The sequence below is a fragment of the Melozone crissalis genome, unplaced genomic scaffold (assembly GCF_028551555.1).
Source record: "Melozone crissalis strain CALT ecotype California unplaced genomic scaffold, PUWL_Pcris_2 ptg000029l_1, whole genome shotgun sequence".
Lineage (NCBI taxonomy): Eukaryota > Metazoa > Chordata > Aves > Passeriformes > Passerellidae > Melozone > Melozone crissalis.
Genome location: NW_026535807.1, coordinates 9,300,109 through 9,320,673, shown reverse-complemented (window position 1 = coordinate 9,320,673; position 20,565 = coordinate 9,300,109). Strand labels below are relative to the sequence as shown.

At 45.0% G+C, this 20,565-nt stretch overlaps 1 protein-coding gene across 4 annotated transcripts in view; it reads left to right on the top strand.

The window, feature by feature from the left end:
* The window catches only part of PLXNB1 (plexin B1), a 77,146-nt gene that overhangs the window by 13,526 nt on the left and 43,055 nt on the right, over positions 1–20,565 (top strand). For 2 of the 4 annotated variants that reach the window (XM_054280788.1, XM_054280789.1), the window contains exon 2: positions 8,045–8,316. The gene's annotated coding sequence lies outside the window, so the exon portion shown is untranslated. Of the gene's footprint in view, positions 1–8,044; positions 8,317–9,333; positions 9,380–20,565 lie in introns of those variants that run through there. The other 2 variants (XM_054280790.1, XM_054280791.1) reach the window with 2 other exon arrangements.

Sequence of the window (20,565 nt, the reverse complement as noted above, 5' to 3'; positions counted from 1 at the left end):
TTTAGAGCTGGCATTCCTGAGCCACTGACTAGGGCTTTTTTCTGGGAGTTGGCTTTGGGCCAGCTAAATCTTTTGCACTTGGAAGAAGCAAGTTTCAACCTCTTTGGATTTGGAAACTTCTAAACATTTTACAGTACGGATACAACAATGGATTTGGCTTTTTAGCTACCTTTGGAGACAGCAAAAGTCTATGCACTACAAGTTTAAAAACCACTGACGTGAGCATGTCTTCCTGTAGTGGGTTCAGCAGAACACCTTCATCCTCTCTAATGTGTTGCAGCCATCTGATGTGCACCCCTTTCCTTTGCTTGTATTGTATGCACACACAAATGCACATTTCTGGACTGTCTTTCACTTGAGATTTTGGAGGCTGTTGCCCTAGGTGATCTGAAAATGTTTGGTGTTTGTACAGGGTAGGGTGGTCAGCTGGTCACTTTGTTTTGATCAAGTATTTGGTAGTTGCAGAGTAGGTTGTGTTTATGGGGCATTGGTGCTGAGAAGGAATTTCCTTTCCTGGCTGAGGTAGAAAGGCTGTCCACGTACAGCTTTATTCCTTTGCTTTAGCATTCCTTGAGGTTGTTTCCCTATTTTACAAATGCATCTTTTGAGAACTGCCAGGAAAATGTCTCTCTCAAATGGAAATGGAAATTTCTGAGCTCAGAGGAATGAAAACCTTTGGGTCTGTGCTCACTGAGTGAAAAGAGGATTACCAACCAGCCATTCTCCAGTGTGCAAAGCAGTGGAGCAAAGTCTGCAGAGACCCTCTGAAAGTTATTGGCTTTCCCAGGGAAGGGTGCTTGTGAATAGAATTGAATGAGGTTGCTTGCGTCCCTCTTGGCTTCCCTGCTGCAAGGACAGAAAGCAGTGAAACTTGGAACTCACTAGATGCCTGAATAAAATGGGAAATGGGTTTTTTAAAGTAGATTCTTTGTGAACAGGTCTAGAGCCAGTGTTCCTGCATTACTGTAAGAGAATTAATGGGTTTGTGACTGCATTTCGGCCTGATAAAAGCAGGGAGGCAATGCTGATTTTTTCCAGAACTGCTTGAAGGGTTCAGAAATGAGGATGGTATGCTGGAGCAGATGCAGATGGCTTATTTTCACTGGGGACTGTTAAACCTGCCAAAGTGTAAACTGCATCTTAACAGGAAGATGTGAGACAAGGTCTGCACATCTCTCCCTCCTAATTACTACAGCTCAGCTGCTGCTGTCTCTTATACTTACACATCTGAAAGGTGACAATGACAATGTCTTGAATGGCAAAGCGATAGCAAGAAGGGTCTGTTTTGTTTTTTTTTAGTCTGCAACAAAGAAGTTATTCAACCAATAGTCAAAAATATCCCTATGAAAAATCTTTCTCCCAGAAACTGCATCTGTTATTCCAGAAAATAATCATAATTTCTGTAGATTTTGATGGCTTGTCTCCTGAGTGACTACAGGTAATGCAGCAATCAACTCTCTCCTCTTGCCCCTACCAACAGCCTCAGGAATGTTCACAACAGCAGTTGGACTTCCATTTTTGCTGTCCCTGCAGTTCTGCACTGGGTTGCCTCTGTACACATTATCTCTTTCAAGAAGTTGGAAAGCTCTTCTCACTTGTTCTGGCAAAAATCTCCTGTAGCATTTTCACAGTAGTTACTTTAGATGCCAAAACCCAGACTTTCGGATCTTCATCATTCATGGCATGCAAAAGATGAGGTAGTTTTTATGACCTCCTCTCAGAGGAACAGGTACTTCAGAGGGAAAGATGGTGCTGTGGTTGTGATGGCATTGCAGTGGTACAGCCAGAGTGGAGGCAGTGGCAGCTCCCAGCAGGGCTGCAAGTGACTGTTGGATTTGGTGTTTCTCCCTGAAAATCTGTTTTAGGTCAGGGTCTCTGCTGGCTGTCTTGTTGGTTAGCTACAAATGTGTTCAATCTTCCCTGACCCTTCCTCTGTTTCGCTGTATCCCTGTAAATCTGGTTCAAGAAACAGCTTTGTGGAAGTTTGTCTTCCTGCCTCCCCACCTGTTCTGTTTAGCTCAGGAGAACATGCTGCCAGGGCAGGATGGGCTCTGATCAGACACTGCATGGGCTGATGGGGCTCCTCTTCTCTGGGGACAAACACACAGCAGAGAAAGGGCAAAGCAATGCTAAAACCACAGATTTTTGTAGGTGAGAGGAGAACGTCCTTCTTCATAGCCAGTTCACAAATAGGGAATAAAAGTTGAAGCAAGGGGATGCTTGTCCATTTATATCAGCCTGGGAAACGGTGGATTTCTCTCTTGAGGCCTTTGCCTCAGGCATCTTGCCAAAAGGCATCTAGTCTCTATTCACTTCAAACACATACAGTTCCTAAGCCCAGAATGTGCAGAAGGCTCATGAACTGTGATCAGCTGAAGGCCAGAAAGTATGACCTGGTGCTTCATAAAAATCAATGAATTGAAGAGCTGTGACTTCTGGATGCTTTGGAAGTATGAGCAGCACCTGCTGTGCAATGTGAACCTAAAGAGCATCAAAGGGTAATCAGCTCAAACATGGACCTAACCTGTGTTTATGGTAGGAAAGTATCCTGGAATCTGTACTGAAAATTAGAATTTGCATAAGTGAAATTATTTGGCTGACACATGCAGTTGCTTTCTTTGTGGATCCTGTGTATGGGATTTCTTTCTTCAGAGCACAAAGAATTCAAGACAAATTTTACTTTGGAGCTAAAAGGCGTGTTTTTAGCAAAGGCAGTGCGAGCAGTGTTGGGACAGACTCCAGGTCTTTGGTGTTCCCGAAGAAACGCAAACAACTGCAGAGAAGGGTATAGCTCAGATCCTTTTGCCAGCATGCTTAGCAGGCAGCCCTGTACCAGATCTGGTTCAGGCTTCCACAAGTGACCTCTGTCACTGAGCAGGAACATAAAGAGCCTCAGTGAGCTTTGGCTGAACTAGGCTTTTGCCTGTCTGCTCTGGAGAGAGAGAGTAACCTCAGTGTTCCCTTCCCTCCCTCCCTCAGTGTGTCTGTGAAAATACTAACTTGATTTAGCTGCCAAAAAAAGACATTTGAAAAGTGTACATTGCTCTCCTGTGTCTCAGCTTCTGTAAAATATGGGTTATGGTTGGTTCCTGGATGTGGCGCTCAGTAATTTTACAGAAGAGAAAACGGCACCACTGCAACTATCCACACAACACTTAATACAGTGAGGTCTTAGTCTGTGCTAGGGCTCCAGAGTGCTATTCTGGGCATTATGAACCTGATTATATTACACACAGAGCTCAGATGGCGCAGAGCCACACTCAGGATATTAACTGTTTCTATTAAGCTTTGCATTTAGAGATCCTTCTGTCAGAGCAGGGGGGCAATGCTCAGGAGCTGGCATTCCCACAGCAGAACAGTGTGTGTGAGCCTGGTTAGGGAGTGTTTTGTGTTTCATTTGCACAAGGGATAACCCGAGTTCCAGAGCTTGCTAACTTATGGGGGCTCAGTGTAATAATCTTTTCAATGTACTTGTTTTTGTAGCTGCAGGTGTTGTGGAGGAGACACTTACTGATGTAGATGTGCAGGAGAAACTTTACAAAGTGCTTTAAATGTGTCATAAGGGGAAATCCATACATAGTGTGTCATCTGTCAGAGAATGTGATAAAGTGGCATTGACTGTGATTACTTGTGATTCTTGACAGCCTGTGCCCCTGAAAGAGTGTTTTTAAGACTTGTTTTAGTTTGTGATGAAGGTGGCTTTAGGAATAGTTAAGGTCCTTCCGTTTCTCTTTAAAAAAAAAAGTTTCTTTTCATGGTTTTGTTTTGTGCTGTTTCAGAGTTTGTAAAAACAAACACCCTGAAAGCCCAAACAACAACAATAATAAAAAAAACCCTTTGTGGATCACCTCTGTGAGCCAAACAAAGTTGATGAGTTTCTCACTGTTTGAATACACATTGTCTGCCAGGTGGGAACTGTGCAGCTCTTCCTTCCCTCATCACCCTGCAAGTGCAGGAAGAGATAAGAGGAATTTATTTAATCCTGCCCTCACACTGGCTGAATTTGAAGCACACTACCAGACAGGTATGCTGAATTTGGAGCCTAAAAGGCTGCCTTGAGTAGGAAAGGAAGGCAGAGAGTAGGGGTATGAATATGAGTAACATATCCTGTTGGGGGATATGAGGCACTGGGATAGTGCTAGTGGGAGAAGAGGGATGCTGGATATGGTAGCACATGCTTTTGGGAGAGTAACCTCTCGTCTTGCCCTGGAGGTAATGAGAATTTGCCTTTGCAAGGCTTCAGATTAAACCCTCTTCCCAATAAAACTGCAGTTTGCAGCTCCTTTCTCTGTGCTGGGAGAGATGCAGCTGTTGAGCAGGGACTGGCTTCTGTGCAGCCAAGTTATTCTTTGTAGGAGACAGAAACAAGTGGATGGAGGTTCCCATTTGCCATGTGGATCCACGTGCCACTGTTCAGTTCATGCTTTGGCTGATGGAGAGGGGCTGAGTTTGCGTGTGTTTTTCTGAAGACTATCCCCTTTCTCAGAAAGCAAACAGCTGACATCTTGACCTTGCAAAGGCTTGGACATCTTTACCTTTTGAAAGCACTGCTCTCCAAATGTAGGTCTGTAGTGCAAGAAATGCACGTGATGACCTTGGTCTTTCTGTGCCTTCTTGGCTACACTTTTTGTCTGGGATGCCAGTGACCCTGAGATCAGATTTCCCTCTGCTGTTTTGTGTTAAAAATGAAGAACAAACTGTAATGTGCGGAAACAGTTTGTGTGATGGAACCCATCAAAATAAACTAGAGGGGATGGTGGTGCTTGAGAGAGCTTGGCTGAATCTGGTAATTGGGCTGGTGTGAGAAATCGTTCATCTATCACACTGGGGATAGCGGGAAGGAAAAGGGCAGCCAGGAAGGGACTGAATGGAAATCAGTCCCCGAAATAAATATTGCATGAGTGGGGCATAAAGAGTCTCCTTCAAATCAGATTCTGTGCCTGAGCCTTCCTCCAGAATTTCCTGCAATTTAGACAAATGACCAGCTTCACATTTTTTTAAGTGGTGTTTGTGCTGAACACTTGCAGCCGTGCGTTCCCATCCAGCTGCTGAGCAGAAATCCTCGTTCTTCAGTCTTGCTGGGAGCCGCTCTGCGCTTTTTTGTGGCAGCAGCTTTTTGCAATAGGAGCCCCCCCCGGCCCAGGATGGCTTTTTCTGTGAAAGCAGGCAGCGAGGCCAGGCAGACATTATCCCTTGCCGGAAGGAGGGACCCGGGCTCCCTGGGGAGGAGGGACGGGGAGCGGGTGATTCATTGCAGCTGGCTGCAGTTTGGCCTCCCCTCTCTCTTTGCCCTGGGTGCCAGGGAGTGACAGCTTGTGGGCAGCAGGCCAAGCTGTGAAAAGAGGAGTGTGTGAGGCCTTTAGCTTTCTCATGCTTTATCAAGCTGCAAAGAATAGCTCGATATTCAGCCAGCGTTGGTGCAGGTCAGGAGAATGGAAATGCGGACTTAACTCCTGACATGCTGGCTGATGGCTGACCGCAGGCTCCGCGCCCGTGAGAGCGCTTTGTACCGCAGCGTGTGGGGCAAAAGGGAGGAGAAATGCCTTGATGATATGATAAAGATAACTTTTTTGTTAAGTGGGTAGCCTCTGGGACCTTCTGGGAGAGTGGAAAGATGAAAAAAGGGCTCTTGTGGCTTGCTGGCTGTGTGCTGGTGGAGGATGGAAACACTGGAAAGTAGAGCTGCAGCAATGACGAGCGTCCTGGGAAAGTGAGAGGGACTGTGATGGACGAGTGGCAGGGCTGTCCCTTCCCTGCTGGCACAGCACTGTGGGCTGCGGTGTCCGTGCCGAGGGCAGGACGGGGCCATGCCGGGATGTCCCCGGGTGCCGAGGTCCTGCCAGCCGGTGCAAGGCCTGCCCGCCGGCGCGCAGGGAGTTAAGCTCCGCATCGCCCGGGGGTGAGCCTACTTCGGGGTGTTGAGCTCCATTCCCACGGCTTTTCCTTTCTGAGGGCTGGGGGAGGGATCGCCTGGAACAAGTAAAATGCCTGGAGGCTGGAAAACAGCACCCCGGCCCCTCTGGCCTTGTGTTAGTCTGGGAGGGATCTGCGCTTCGCGGCAGGCTGGGCAGCGGCTGCCAAGGCCGGGGTCTGTCCCTGCTGGGCAAGAGCCGGGGTTATTTCTCTCCTTTACCAAAGAGAGATGGCTTTGCAGGCAGTAGAGTGCCTGCATAGGGACTGAATAACAGAATTATCAGCTGGAAGGACGTAAAGTAGAAATGAAGCCCGAGCAGTCCTGTGGGCAGATCCCAGTACAGGGTTAACACACAGGTGTTGTGGCTGAGGGAGAGCAGCAACGCTGCGTTCCCTACTGCACATGCACATTTCTCAAAGGCATAAACGAACGGAGTCCTTTCTTCCCGATGCTGACTCTACCTTCTCCTGCATCACTTTGAGGTGTTTGAAGTCCTGAGGAGCAGGAAAAGGGCAGGTGAAAGTCTGAGAGGCTGGGTGAGGGAATTAGTGAGTGCTCAGAGAGCAGCTGCGGCTACCTGTGAGCCTAAATCCCACTCTTTCTCCATCAGCAGTGCAGGGGTGTGGGAGAGCAAGAGAGCTTTGCCACATCCCAGTTTGCTGTGGAGCTGAGTGTGTCCGTGTGAGGTACTAATCCCAGCCAGCACCTATCTCCCACCAGAGGGAGAAGGGAGTTTGTGTACCTGTTCAGCCCCTAGAAAGACTCTGAAGTCCCCTCTGAGGTGTAAGGTGTGCAGTCCCTATTCTCCATAGGGACTTTTGAATTCAATGCAGGGTGAACTGATGTGAGCAAATGAGACCCAGAAGCAGCATAAAGGAGAGATGAGCTGTGGGCTCAGAGTTTGATTCTGCTGGGCTGTGTTTGCACTGTACAGACCAGCTTTGTGTTTATGCCAAAAGCCTGACAAAACTGTGGTTAGAGGCTGGAGTTTTGCTTGTGCTTTGGGTGTCTGGCCTTGCATCTGCCCCAGATCTTCTTTGCAAAGAGTGAAGTACTGTGATCCTCCCACTTGCTGTGCTGGCTCCTGTGGCAGGAGGATCTGAAGGGGAGAGGGTTTGGGGGGCAGTATTGCCTGTGTGGGCAGAGGCTTTAGGTAGCTTGGGTTAGCACCCAGGTACAGACCTTAGTGGTAAAACAGCAGGGTGCAAATATTCTGCAAATACCAGACTCGTGATGGATCTTGTTGATTATTAATGCCAGAATCCTAAGACTGGTGGGCTGGAGCCCTTGTTGTCTTTTCTGCACCCAGGCACCTAATAATGGTTGCCGAGCTTTGCTGTGAGTGTTCTGCAGCTCTGTGCTCTGTCCATTTATTCACCCAGCACTGTGAAATGTGGCTGGAGTGAGAGCTGGGGAATCAGGCGGATCTGAGCCCTGTGCAAGGCAGACCTGCAGTGGACGCACAAAGAGAAACTCTCCCTGGCTGCGAGGTAGCTTGGACCCAGGTGCAGGGAAGGCACCAGCGAGAGCTGGCTCCCCTGCAGGGACAGGGGTGTGTTCCCATTGTGCCTGTTCCGGTTTGCTCCTGTCTGGCCTCTTCTCATTATTCTCGCCTTGAGCTGTCTCAGGCCCAAAGGCAAAGTGCTGCAGAAAGCTCTGTGGGCTTTCCCTGGAGAGATGCGGGGTCCTTGGAGAGTGGCTGTTCAAGGGAAGCACTGCAGTGGGCTCAATTGAGGCTGTTTCAGGCTGCACAGCTCTGAGCTAATCTCCCAGAGGCAGAGACATTACTCACCAATCAGGAATGTGTCTGTATTTTTCCTAATGAGAACAAAACATTTTATCCCTGTTCATTAGCGGAGAGTTAGCGTGTGCAGTTGCTATGCCAACAGACTCCTCTCCTCCGCAGACACACACTGGGGGTGTCCTCCATGCCATGGTTAGAAGGGTGAGCAGGAAGGCTGGTTCTGGCAAGAAAAAGATCCCATTGTTTTCCCAGGGCTGCCTGGACTTTGTGCAGCTGGCCAGACCATGCCTTCTCGGAAGAAGGGAACCACAGCAGGAGTCAAGTGCAACAGATTTAATTTATTGGAAAAATAGTCTTTGCATTTCATGCTCTGTTGTTTTTTCCAGCTTGAGGCACACTCCTCAGTAAGAGAAATGAAGGTGTCTCAACGTTCCCAAGAGCCCAGATGGTAAGCAAAATGTGCCGGGAGTCAGCCCTGGGATGCCCATGGACAGCTGCAGCCCGCTGGGCTCCTCCGTGTTCCTGATCCTCTCCGTGTGTGTGGCCCCTGTCGTGCTGGGCAGCCTCTGGATGCTGCTGCGTGAGGAACCCACCTGACCAACTGCACCACCTGTGATTAGTTGGACGAGTTCTCCCGGCACGTGGTCTGCTGGAGTGAGTGAGTGGCTCTATGTGGGAGTGTTCACTTGTTCCCTTTGCAAAGGGAACATTCTCTTTATGCAGGGAAATCCTGCCTAAATCCCGTGAAGGATAAAGGACATCTCTTCAACACAAGCTCTGTTCTGTGGAGTTCTGCTGTAGGCACATGTATTTACTCCAGAAGTTGCCTATTTGCTTGTCATTTTTTTCCTTTTTCACCCCAACTTTCTTGAGAGAGTGATTGGGAATTGTGGGTTGCAATGCTACCAAAGTCAGGCCACTGCACACCTTTTGCAAGTCTTCTTGGCACCTCTGGTGCTGCACTTGAAATATAAAAACTAACTTTTATACTTTAAATTTTCTGTAGAAGGGAGTTAATTTAACCTACTGAAGAAACAAACCAAAAAAACCAAAACAAAACCATGAGTTTCTGATGGTGATCTATAAGTAGAAATGGGCCAGTGAGTGTTGCCAAATGTGAAGACAGACTCCTGGAGCAGGAGTGATGTTCATCTCTGTCTGTCAATCACCATGGAGTGTGATGAGCTGCTCTGTGCTGGCTGAGCTTTGTGGTGTTGACAGCTATAGACCCTTGAAGAAATGTCTCCCTGAAACTGAATTCTTTCAGGCTGCTTCCTATTAAACAGGATAGTTACAACTCTGCTGTCAGTCTGCCTGGTGAAGCACTCTGTAGGTGAATACATGCAATTTGAATATGGGAATTTGAATATCAAATGTAGGGTGGTACACCAGAGATCCCAGACTGAATGAGATGCTGGAGATCTGCAAATCTGCATGAACCTCTGTCTGGGAAGTGAAACCCTGGCACCTGGATACTAGGAGCTGATGCAGATGAGTCATTGACTTTTGCACTGGAGAGATGAGTATCATGTTAGAGCACTGGGAGTACAGGAGCCCTTCATCTGAAGGATTTCTGCTTGTTGGATTTGCAGCTCTAACGTCAGGAGAAATGAAATCAGCAGAAATAAAAGCAATGAACAAAATGAGACAGCAACCCCCAGCCCAGACCTCTCTGGGGTGCAACCTGAAAGTTTGGTAGTAGACCTGGATGGAACTCTTAGGTAATAAAGAGCAAGTTTGCAGAAAATCTCTTTTAATCCACACATCCAAGAATAAATGCTGAATACATGTGACAAATGTACAAAGATTGGAGAGTCTGGTTGCCTCAGCTTTGCATTGCTCTGGGTGGTTCCAGTAAAACCATTAACTCAAAGCAGTATGAAATAGGGAATGAGTAAGTACTTGAGATGACTTGAATTCAGGCCAGTCTCTTCTGGATCCATGCTTTCAGGGTATGTAAAAAAATACAAGATTGTAAGGAGGCCAGAGGACTGTGTGTTGTTGTATTCTTTGAGATTACTGAGGTGATTCTGTCCAGATCCTATTGAAAAAGTGCTCCAGCAGAACAGAAGTGCACTAGAGGACATGCTTTTTAGTACCTTGAAGTGTGAAAGATCATGTCTGAACAAACTAACTTCTGAAATGTGAGTTACGGTTATTATCTGAGTCGCGCTCAGCTTCATTCCTGTGCAGCCGGAGTAGCGACTTGGTGTTACCTAGGAGAGTGTTACTTGTTCCCTCCTCTTCCCTCCCCTCCCTTTTAAGCAGTTCAGGGACTGCTTTTCTGCCCTATTTTCTGTGCACGACCGGTTTTTAAGAATAAGCACAACTGCAGTGCTGTGTGCAAGGCAAGAGTTCTTCAGGAGAAACATTCACCTTTGCCTCTGAAAACACCTCAGGTGCTCACAGAACCTTGGGACAAGAGTTCTTTGTTTTTATCAGGACCAGCTATGGGCCATTTGTGGGGTGAGGTGTTCCTTCCAAACCCTTAGAGTGTGGTTCAAAACCCTAAATTGTGGGATAGGTTTATATTTTTAAGAAGCTGTTAGCACTGAGTATTGCAACGCTAGGTAATATATTGCTCTGTTGGGTTTTAATGGCCCTCTTTATCTTTTTCTAATTCCAGTTATACTTCTACATATCTGCATCTTTGAAAAACACTTATTTGGCTCTTAATAGTAAAACTGGCAAAGGAAAGAGTGAAGCCAGGAAAGTTATTTCAGCCTGACAGGAAAGTTTAGGTTGCTTACTCAGCTAAGCATGTATTATTAACAAACTTCTATATCTCATAAACAATGTGGGAAGCAATTAGTGCATTTGTGAACGAAATCGCTCAGGATTTTTGGGAGTCACAATACACACAGTCTCCAAACCCAGATATCCTTATATGACTCTGCAGGAGAACAAGGTCTGGTAAGAATACTGTTCTGTGTAGCATCAGGAAATCTATAAACACTGTGCCCCTCCTTGAGGAAAAACTGCTGGATTTAAATGTTCATGAAGAATGCGTGACAGAATAAAGCTCTGGCACACGGTCTTGTGAGGGATCCACCCTTCATCAAGGCAGGCTGATTCAACCATAAGATAATTTGTATTTTCAAAGAACTAACAGGGAGAGAAAGTTTTTTAAAAATACTCCATGTTCTGGTGGAAGAAGGATGCAGCTGAATTCTGTGGCTTGAAAGTAAACTTACTTTTGAACAAACTCAGTTTAAGGAGTTAGGCTGAATATTTTAACAGAGAGCTACCAGGTGGGCAATTCACTATAGAAGTGGGGAATCCCTGCTGTATGTGATAACCATCACACTAGTTCCTCCAGCTCTTATGGAAGTTGAGTTTTCTACAGCTTTAGGAAAACCATTGCCATCTTAATAGAGTTATCTTCAGTTTTTAGAAATGGAACAGCAGCAATAGTGAACAGAGGTGAGTGTTACCTTCCATACAAAGCATGACAGAATAAGTCGGGATTCTTCCACCTGAAAAACAATAAATGACAATTATCTTCAATTCCTGAATCACCTGGAAAGTTTAGAGGGGGAGGAGCCTTTTTTTTTCCTTTTCCATTAGAAGTATGAACAGGTTGCATGGAGTAAGCTTAAAACCAAGTAACAACTTAGTCCTTGATGTGTGCAGTTAACCTGGGAAGCTTCTTGCCACAGGATGTTGTGAATGCCAAGTATCTGTGTGTATGTGAGGACATGGGGCAGGTCTGTAGAAGAGGGAGCTATTGAAGGTTACTTAATGCATAGAAACCACCTTAATCCCAGGAAGTCCCTGAGCTGGTCATTGTTGAAGCCTGGGAGAGTATTCAGGGAGGTGAAGTGCTACCATGGGTTTGCTTCAGTCTGATGTTTCAGGCCAGAGCCAGACAAGTGCAGCCTGGTTTGTCAGCATGGGTGGGAGGGGGGATGCTAATAAAACTGTAAAAAAAAGGGAGTGGCACAGCTGGTGTTCTGGGTTGGTTCTGTGCTGCTGGTGATGTACAGCATGCACCTCTTGTTGCTGAAGGCACTGCCTTGGGCTGCTGGAGTCTGCAGGCTGTTGACTTGAATTTGAGGAGAGGCAGAGAGTATGTCTAGGAATTACACAGGTAGGAAAAGTGGTGTGAAGATGAATATTGTAAGCAGAGAAGCTGACTTTCCCCTTTTCTCTGTGGCAAATGCTGTCTCTGTTATTATGGGATGGTAGGTTTTATTGAGATACAGAGGCTGCCTTTCTGCCAATAGCCTACATCTTATTTGTGTTAACTTCCCTCCTTTGAAAGGGTGTTTCTTGCTTTGTAATGGACTCTAACTTCATTTGAGCTAAAATGGGTGATAAGCTGATGCATGAACAGTAAAACCTCTGTTCCAAAGCCTTTTCAAACTAAAAATGTCATGGCCTACGTGAGGTTCATACTCTTCAGAAGTACTCAAAACACTGGTCCTATTTTAAGTCCTGTCTAAACATTTAAAAATAACTCAGAAACAGGGCTCACTTCTAGATGCTTCACCCTTGAAAGCCAGCTCTTGCAGTTGGTTTTAGATGCTTACCCAAATGTTCAGAGGGCACAGTACAGAATAGCCCTGGTTGTTCCTTTAAACTTTTAATTCAGAAGGAAGAGAACAACGTCAGGCTATCTGTTATTTTGTCTCTAGAGACAAGGTCTCTGCTGTTTTGAGTTTTGGGAGTGGGGGGTTTAAAACTCTTTGTTGACTGATTTTGCTGCTGTGATCCCTGGGGAGCAGCTCTGCAGAGCTGACCGGTAGCGGAACTACGGTGCTGTGTATTCTTGGAGACAGCTCTTGTGACTGAAAACTGAGTTGGTGTGTTTTGGAAGCTACAGCCCCTCTCCAAGGACACAGAAACAATCTTGTGTGCATATCGTGTTCTCTAGTGAACAGTACTCCATGCAGTGGCTGAGGAGTTGGGTGCTCAGATTACTGACAGACCTGGGGCTAAGGGAGAATGCAGGTGGAGGGGACTGAAGTTCCTTTCCTGCTGATTGCTCCCCCTTTATCTTGATTTGGTCAACTCTGATGTGGGAAGAAGTTTCTATCCCAAACCCTAAGTCTCATCATTGCAGAGTAGCAATGTGCTCAGTTGTTACCCCATTTATGGAGTATTTTTCCTGGTTTGTTCTCATTTTCTGAATTATTGTTTTCATCAGTAACTTGGCTCAAGCAGAGATTCTCTCTCAGCTTGCTCCTGTGTGTGCTGGACCTGTCTGCCCTTCTCCAGTTAGTCTGTCCAGATTAGTTTTAGTTTGAACCCATCTTTAGCCAGTGTGATCTTTTCTATTCCTAGCTGATCCATGATTTTAACTAGTGTATTTCCCACTAAGCCCTTAGAAGATTTAAACTAAAACTTTTTCATGAGGCTAAATTTGTGTCAGCCCCACCATGGACTCCAGGGTTGACATTGGGTGGCTGATTATTCAGTTTAGTCCATATATAAGTCTGAAAAGTGCTGTCTGAGCCACACTTTTGTGGGGTTTTGATTAGTTATCTGTGCATGGCAGAGTAAACTGTTTCCTTTCCCAGAGGAAGGCACAGTCCCTGCCATGTGTGTGGAGTACACAGCTTAAAAGGACAGAGGAGGGCTGCCTGGAACTGGGACAGTCTGCAGACAGAGCTGTGATGACCACAGGCTATGGTTTATCCTTCTAGCACAGATGTGCATACTTCTCCCTTGTTTCCTTCCTCTCTGTTCTCTCTAGCTGTTCCTTCTAGCAGAGGAGCAGCCACTCAGCTGTAGAACTCAGTGCTGTTCCTGACAAACTACTGTAAATCTGGTTTTCCTGTCTCCTGGGCACTTTTTTGCCCAGGGGTGACCCTGGCAGGCACCATGGTCTTGAAATGCCAACAGTCAGCCAGTTATACTGGCTGAAGTTCCTGCTCATAGCAGTTTGCATTTCAGATTGGCACTGCAGACCTGTTTAGTGCATCTCTGCAGCCCTAGGGTGAAGGTCTGGGCTTCTCTCAAAGGGGAAAGGATGAGCCAGTCAGTCCTGCTCAGCCAGTGGCTGTCAGACTGAGCAGGTGGGAGTGTAGCAAACCAGATGAAGAACAGTCTCAACCAAAAGTCTTTAAAATTCATGGCTCTCGTGAGCAGGTAGCTGGTTCTGAACCTTTGTGCCTCTAGGAGAGCACCAAAGAAGTTTTCGCAGCCCTGAACCAGGAGCTCAAATATTTTGCCAGTAAAAGTTAGGATCTCCTTAATCTGAGTGAACAGAAACTTGTGTTTGTAAAGCCACTTGAAGGTATAAAATTTCTTATTGGGAATTTTTTCTTGTTGTACAATTCCTTGTTCTGGATAAGATGTGACCGGATGTCTGCATGTTAACAAAATAACTGGAGAACTCTTGTTCTGCATGGTTTATTTCTCCAAGTACCAAATCTTGCAGGGTCCCAGCTTCTGCTTCCTTTGCCACTTAATTTTACTGTTGCTTATTTTCACTCCTTCAGGCTGTGGACCCACTGTGGTATGAAGGGAGAGCATTGCCTGTTGTGCCCAGCAATAGTTCTCTCACCCCTCTCTATATGCAGTCTGGTGCTCTGAATTTTATCCTTGACACAAGAACTTCCAAGTGTGGGCCGTGTGTGGCATGGAGGGCTGTGACTGTGCAGTAGAAGAGTAAGGCTGCATGGCTGCTGCCAGCCTGTGACTCCTCAACCATGAGCACCTTGAATGCCCTTCATGGATGGTCCCTGGGCCACCATTCCATGTTGGACTCCATCTGAAAGCACTGAATATCCAGCCTGCATGGGACAGTCTTTGTTCAGAGCTGTTGTGACTGGGGTAAAGTTGATCCTGGCCCTCAGGTCTACTCTTAACCTGTTCAGGCTTCTGCACTTGTGTGGTGAGAGCTGTTGTTCCTTAGATGTGTTATGTAGGTGTGAAGCTTCCCAAGCTTGGGAAGGTCCCCAGGCTTTTTGAACAGCATGGTGTGTTGTTATCTGTTACTGGCTTTATGAAAGCCTTGGCCTTGGCTTCCTGAGGTGGAAGAAAATGTCTGGTCACCTCAGTTTGGATCATTATCTAACAGACCTGTGTAACCTAATTGCCAGACTATTGAGCCTGGTAGTTCACAGCTGATGACTGAGAACCTTGCAGGCTGAGGCACTAATTCATGGCAGATAATTGATCAAAGCGTCATTTCTGATAATGCTTTAACATAACTTGAGTAACACAAGGTAGAATATACCTCATCTTGGTCTGAAGGCAAACCACAAGCAGATTGTGGTAGTGATGTGGAGTTCTGTTTATTCTGCTGTCTCTTCTGGGTGGGAGGGGATAGGTACTACTCATGTGGCTGCATTGCATTAAATGTATTTGCATGTTGCTGCCTGTATTCATGGCTACAGCCAGAATGGCTGACACTCTTGGAGTGAGAGGGGAAGACTGTCAAATTGCTGTCAGGATGTATGGTTCTCCAGAAGATGAGGGGAGGGTAGAAAAATGAATTTTATTTTAAATGAAGGAAAACACCAAGAAGAATTCTTCCTGCCCACCCAGGGCACATTAGTTCTTTATAGATCTATTGTGGTACTAAATCTGAGACTTAAGGGTGTCAAGAAAATTTTCTTAACAGAGCACCTTGCTCTGCTCAGTGTCTTCAGAGCAAAATGATTTATTCAAGACAGGCTATAGTGCTTAACATTTCTTATTTGCATCTTGACACCTGGATGGTGGAGCTCGGGATGTGGTCCTTGTGTGTCTGTCTGTGGTCTGTACCACTGCTGGCATGAACTCCTTCTGTGGTGAGCCTCTGTTCTCCCTTCCACTGTGCAAACCTGCAGGGCTGATGCTGGCATGGAAACCAGGGATTTTCCTCTTGGAGTGAAAGTGAAGGACTGGTGCTTTTTCACAGGAGTTTCAGAGGATGTTTGAGGCTTCTCTCCTCTCTCGCTGGGTTACTCCAAGGCCAGGCTGGATCCAAAAGAACTTGCCTTGGGGGTGTGGCCTTTGCCTCTGTGAGAGCTTGGTTAGGGGTCACGGTCCTGTCCTCTGGGAAGCATGTGCTGGTTGCAGAGATCTCTCTCCCTTCTGCAGGGCATCCTGCCAAGGAAAACAGACTCTAAGGCAGAAGGGATTATGTGGAGATCGTGTGCTGTCCTGGCTGTTTGTGGATGAAGCAGCTGGACATTGCTGCTTTATAGAAATTGGCACAAACAGCTCTGGCAGAGCAGGATTCTGGCTTTTGTAGCTGGTGGAGCCAAAGCTGAGAACAGGAGGATCCTGGCTGAGGCTGGGAGAGGTGCCCCTAATGACAGGGAGGGCAGTGTGGTTGGGAAGGTGTGCCTTGTTTGAGGTGGAGGTTGGTAAAATATGAATCACATGTGTTTGAAGTAGTGATGAAATCCCAGATGAAGGTTTTCTGTAATACCTGGCCAAACAGTCTGGTGTGCTCCAGCTTTCCTTTCTCCCTGCTTAGAACGGATGGTCCTGACCTACTTTCAGCAGCCGTGGTTCTGCCCAAGGCTTGGCTGCTCCGACGGCACACACGGATCCGCTGTGTTCCCTCTGATGAGGAGTTTCCATCAAATGCTGGCAGACAGGGAAGAGCTGTTCCTGAAAGAGGGGCTGTGGGTGCACTCAACTTGGATCTGCCACTTCTGTGCTCTGTGGCTCTGGCCCTGGGTTTGCTTTCCCATGGTGTGCATTAACTTTTGTGTTGCGCTGTCAGGATTCAGTTAGATGGTATCTGAATGTTGACATGAGAGATTCTGCCTTCAGAAACAGCCAGGGAGGTTAGGCTTCCAGCCTTCTAAATATGTGATTAGGCAGGGCTGGAGTACATTCTTAATATTTAAAAATAAATAAAGTCTATAAATGTACCATAAAATAGAAGTTTAAATAGAATATCATCCTGGGGCAAATTGCAAAGCTCTGTGTAGCTCAGTGTCCTGCCTTTGACAAGATCCAGAGGCAGATGCTTAATGAGGACTGTAAGAAACAGGGCATGTATAATGTGGTGGATTTGTTGTAGGGTTTGTTTTTTTTTAATTTTTTCCCCACCTCTATTTGCCTCCCAGCTTATGACCATCATCAGTTTAGGGCCCTGCTTGGCATGAGGAGTTCTATCTCATCATCTGATCTCAACTATGTCTATTCTCCATGAATTTATATAATCTCTTTTCTCTCTTGTTTATGTTTCTGGTCTCCATGACATCCTACAGCAGTGAGCTCTACAACTTAATTATGCATTTTAAATGTTATTTGAAATATTCTACATCCAGCGACAATGTCCCTGAGCTGAATTAGGAAAGTTGTCTGTAACTTTGGTGAGTGCTCTCTTGTTTCTGTGTTGTAAAATATGGCAATATAACCATGTAATTCCATCAATAACCCCATGTTTTCCATCTTGACACTGTCATGTTTCAGACCTCTTGACTTTTCCTTATCTTCCCCCTGGTTGTTTCTTTGTCTGTCCGAAGTCCTGCTCTGCTCAGTCACTCCTTATATGGAAGCTGCTCCATGCTTTTGGTCATCTTTGTTGTCTCTTTTGTTGTTGTCTCCTTTTTCAGATGTGGGAACCAGAACTGCCTTCAGCATTTGACAGCATAATGGGGATATGTGTTTTCTTTCCTAATTACCCTACAGGCCGTATTTGCCTTTTTGCTTGATACTCAATACTGGACTGACCTATGAAGTTTTCAAAGTTTTTCTGAGTGATAACAGCTAGTTTTGATCCTGTTGTGTTTATGTACTTAAAATATTTTTTGTTGGTTTTGGTATTGACATTCTAAGATATTGTGTAGTTACTTTTAAGTGCATGAGTTTTATTTTTTACAGTCTTTGAATTTGATTGTGATTACTTTTTTTTTAATAATAAAATTTGCCACTTCTAGACATATTCCTCTTCTCAGATCTTACGTGAACATACTGAACAGTGCAGATTGCAGAGTAAGTTCTTGGCAGATCTCACTGATAACCCACATCTGACAGGGAAACACTTGTCTTTTAATTACTTACTAAATCATGATAGGGACAGTGACTTGATTTCCACAATAGGTTAACTTTTTTTTTCCAAGAGTCTTAGCTGACAGTTCTTTTAAGATCAGTTTATTTAATATTAACCAGATTAAAAATTGTCTCTTGGGTCTCAGTTAAACAGAAATGAGAAATCTGCACTTGGAATTTCCTGGGTGCTGAAGAGGTTTCTCTGTGCTCCACATATTCATCTATATTTTGGGCAACAACTGGCTAACTGGCTTCCTGAACTCATGCAAGCAAATTTGTTTTTATATGGAGTGATGGGCTTAGATTTATGTAGATTATCATAGAAACAGAGAATTTGCTCAGCAGACCCAATTGCATGGCTAACTTCAGTGAGCCCTGCTTTCCTTACAGGGTTTTATTAATGCTGTAAACCTGTCTAGGCTCTTTGGATATGCTCTAATAGAATGGGATATTTTTTTCCTAACTAAGTTTTTTTTTCCCTAATTGAAAGTTAAGTCACTGATGCAAATGTAACATGTGACGTGGCAGCTAGAAGATCAAGGGGTTCTTGTGTGGATCAAGGGGTTCTTGTGTGGGTAAATGGAGAACTGGTGGGTTCAAACTGGGTAAAATAACATTTGAGTGCAGTGTCAGCCAAAGGAGTGGCCTGTCCAGGTCAGGTCCTGTCAAAAGAAATGCTTATCCAGGTCAGGTAGCTAAAAAAGTAGGGTGTTGACAAATTGGGATGAGATCAGAGAGCTACTAGGGAAATTAAGTCTTTCTGACTGAAGAAGCTCAGACCACTTAATGTATCCATCCAAAGGATTACACGTGGCTGCAATCTGTGATTTGGGAAAGCTCAAAGCTGGCAGGATGTGGAAGGGAAGGATTGCATTATGCTTGTCTGCCCTTCGTCTACTTCTTAGGCATCTATTATTATCTGCTGCTGCAGCTAGGGTTTCTGTGTAGGTGGACCTCTGTCAGACTTAGAATAGCTGTCTTTATCTTCTTGCCCAAGGAGGATTAGGAAGGAGGATTAGTTTTCAAACCGTTCATACAAAAAGTGACTAGAAGCTTCTTTGAGTTGGAAGATTTTGTGACAAGTTAGACAATATGAGAAGGCATTTTACTTGGGGTAGAGAGCCCTCAGGCATCAGCTTGCTGGGTTAAGGTGGTAGTTTCTATAACTTAGGAGCCCTAAGAAAAAATCCTGGTATCATGAGGAGACTTAAATCAGGAGCTCATGGGCTAGAAGGGATGTTCACTGGTTTTCTTTTGATTACGCAGAAAGTTGGAGCAGATCCTAAAGGACTTTAATCTTCAAATGTGTAACACCAGCAGGACGTTATCTTTTGGTTGTGTTAAGATGCTGTGAAACTACCAGCTGGCTTGATTTTCCCTTTTAAAAATGCACATGCAGCATGGTCTTGAGTTCACATTGAGTTAGTGTTTGAGAGGATGGTGAAGTGGAAAAGTCAATCCTTGATTTGCCATGATAGTGTATATGTGAAGAAAGCTTCTTCAACAGTAAGCATCTTGTGGTTACTTTATATTCCTTGTAAATGTTTATGTAGTTGGTCTTGGTTTGTAAAAATTTCACTATTTAATGTTGTATTAATCATTAACACTTCATGAGCTAGTTGTACTGGAAGCTTAGTATTTATAACACATTTTCATCAGTGAAAGGATAAAGTTTGGTTGTGCTAGAGCTGTTTAGAGGAAATACCTGTTCACTATCATCAGTGAATTCCAGTACAGCTGGAATTAATATTTAAGTAGTCCCAGAGAGGTAGAAGCACTTTCTGCAGTTTTTCCAAAGAGCAATGCAGGAGCATTATTGAAGTTATCACATAGTTGACAATATTTTGTGAAACATTCTTTCAGTATAGCTTCAATCGCCATCCAGAAAGATACCTTGTAATGTTCAGCAATAACTATCAAGGATTTAGAAAACATAATTTTCCCAAGTATTTATCCAAGAATGCTATTAATTCTGGATATTAAGACAGAATTTCTGCCACCTTGCCATTTCATATTTGATACTGTCTTTAAGGGTTTGAGGTTTTTTAATAAGTTATTTTGACCTCATCTTTGGTGTTATTCACATCTGGTATAACAGAGCTCCCTTGTCTGTGCCAGTCCTGCTCTGACAGGATTGCTTGAACTTGGGATTCTCCTTGGGGTCAATTTTACTTGGAAAACAGTGGTTTGTGTTCATCTCTGCTGAAGCTTTTTGCTACAAGTCTTCTTAAACAACGGAGCAGGGAACTGCCCTGGTAGTAAGGCAAAGACTCAAAGAAGATTTATTTATTTAATGGGAATGCCATCTTTCACAGCAGAAAACAGCAAGTCTCTGTTGAGCATATGAAGCTTAGAAGGCGGCTGTAATTCAGGGCTTTTGTGCAGAAAGCATAGCAGTGGTCGTGTTCCTGCTGCTGGGCCGTTTGAATGTGCTGGAGCACAAGGGTCATCGTGCAGCTGGAAAATGGTGCTTTTAATTTTTAAATCTTTTCGTGCTCACACTGTGGGTTGGTTCTGCAAATGATAAGGTGGAAATTGCAGGTGCACATTTCAGAGAGCTATTTTTTTTCCCAAGGCTGATTTTGCTGGGTTTGGTGGTGAGTATAAAATCTAGCCTAGAAGTTGGAACATAACTGACCTCTCTATGTTTGGAGGATAGAATGTGGTATTAGGGAAATTATCTGGGAGGATTGGAATAATCTCTATGTGTTGATACGCTGTTAAAATGTGCCCAAATGAGTTCTGGGTTTGTTTCTTTATTAAATAAGCAAAGTTTCTCAGAGGGATACGTGAGGTCAGAGAGGTAAAAATAGTGCTACAGAAAACACGATCTTACTTCAAATTTTAAGTAACACAATAGTGCCATTGCTTTAATGTTACTGGTTGTTGTTAGGTGGTTGTGATATAAATATTCTGTGGCAGAACTGACTAATCCTCCAGCCCTTCTGTTGTGATCCAGATT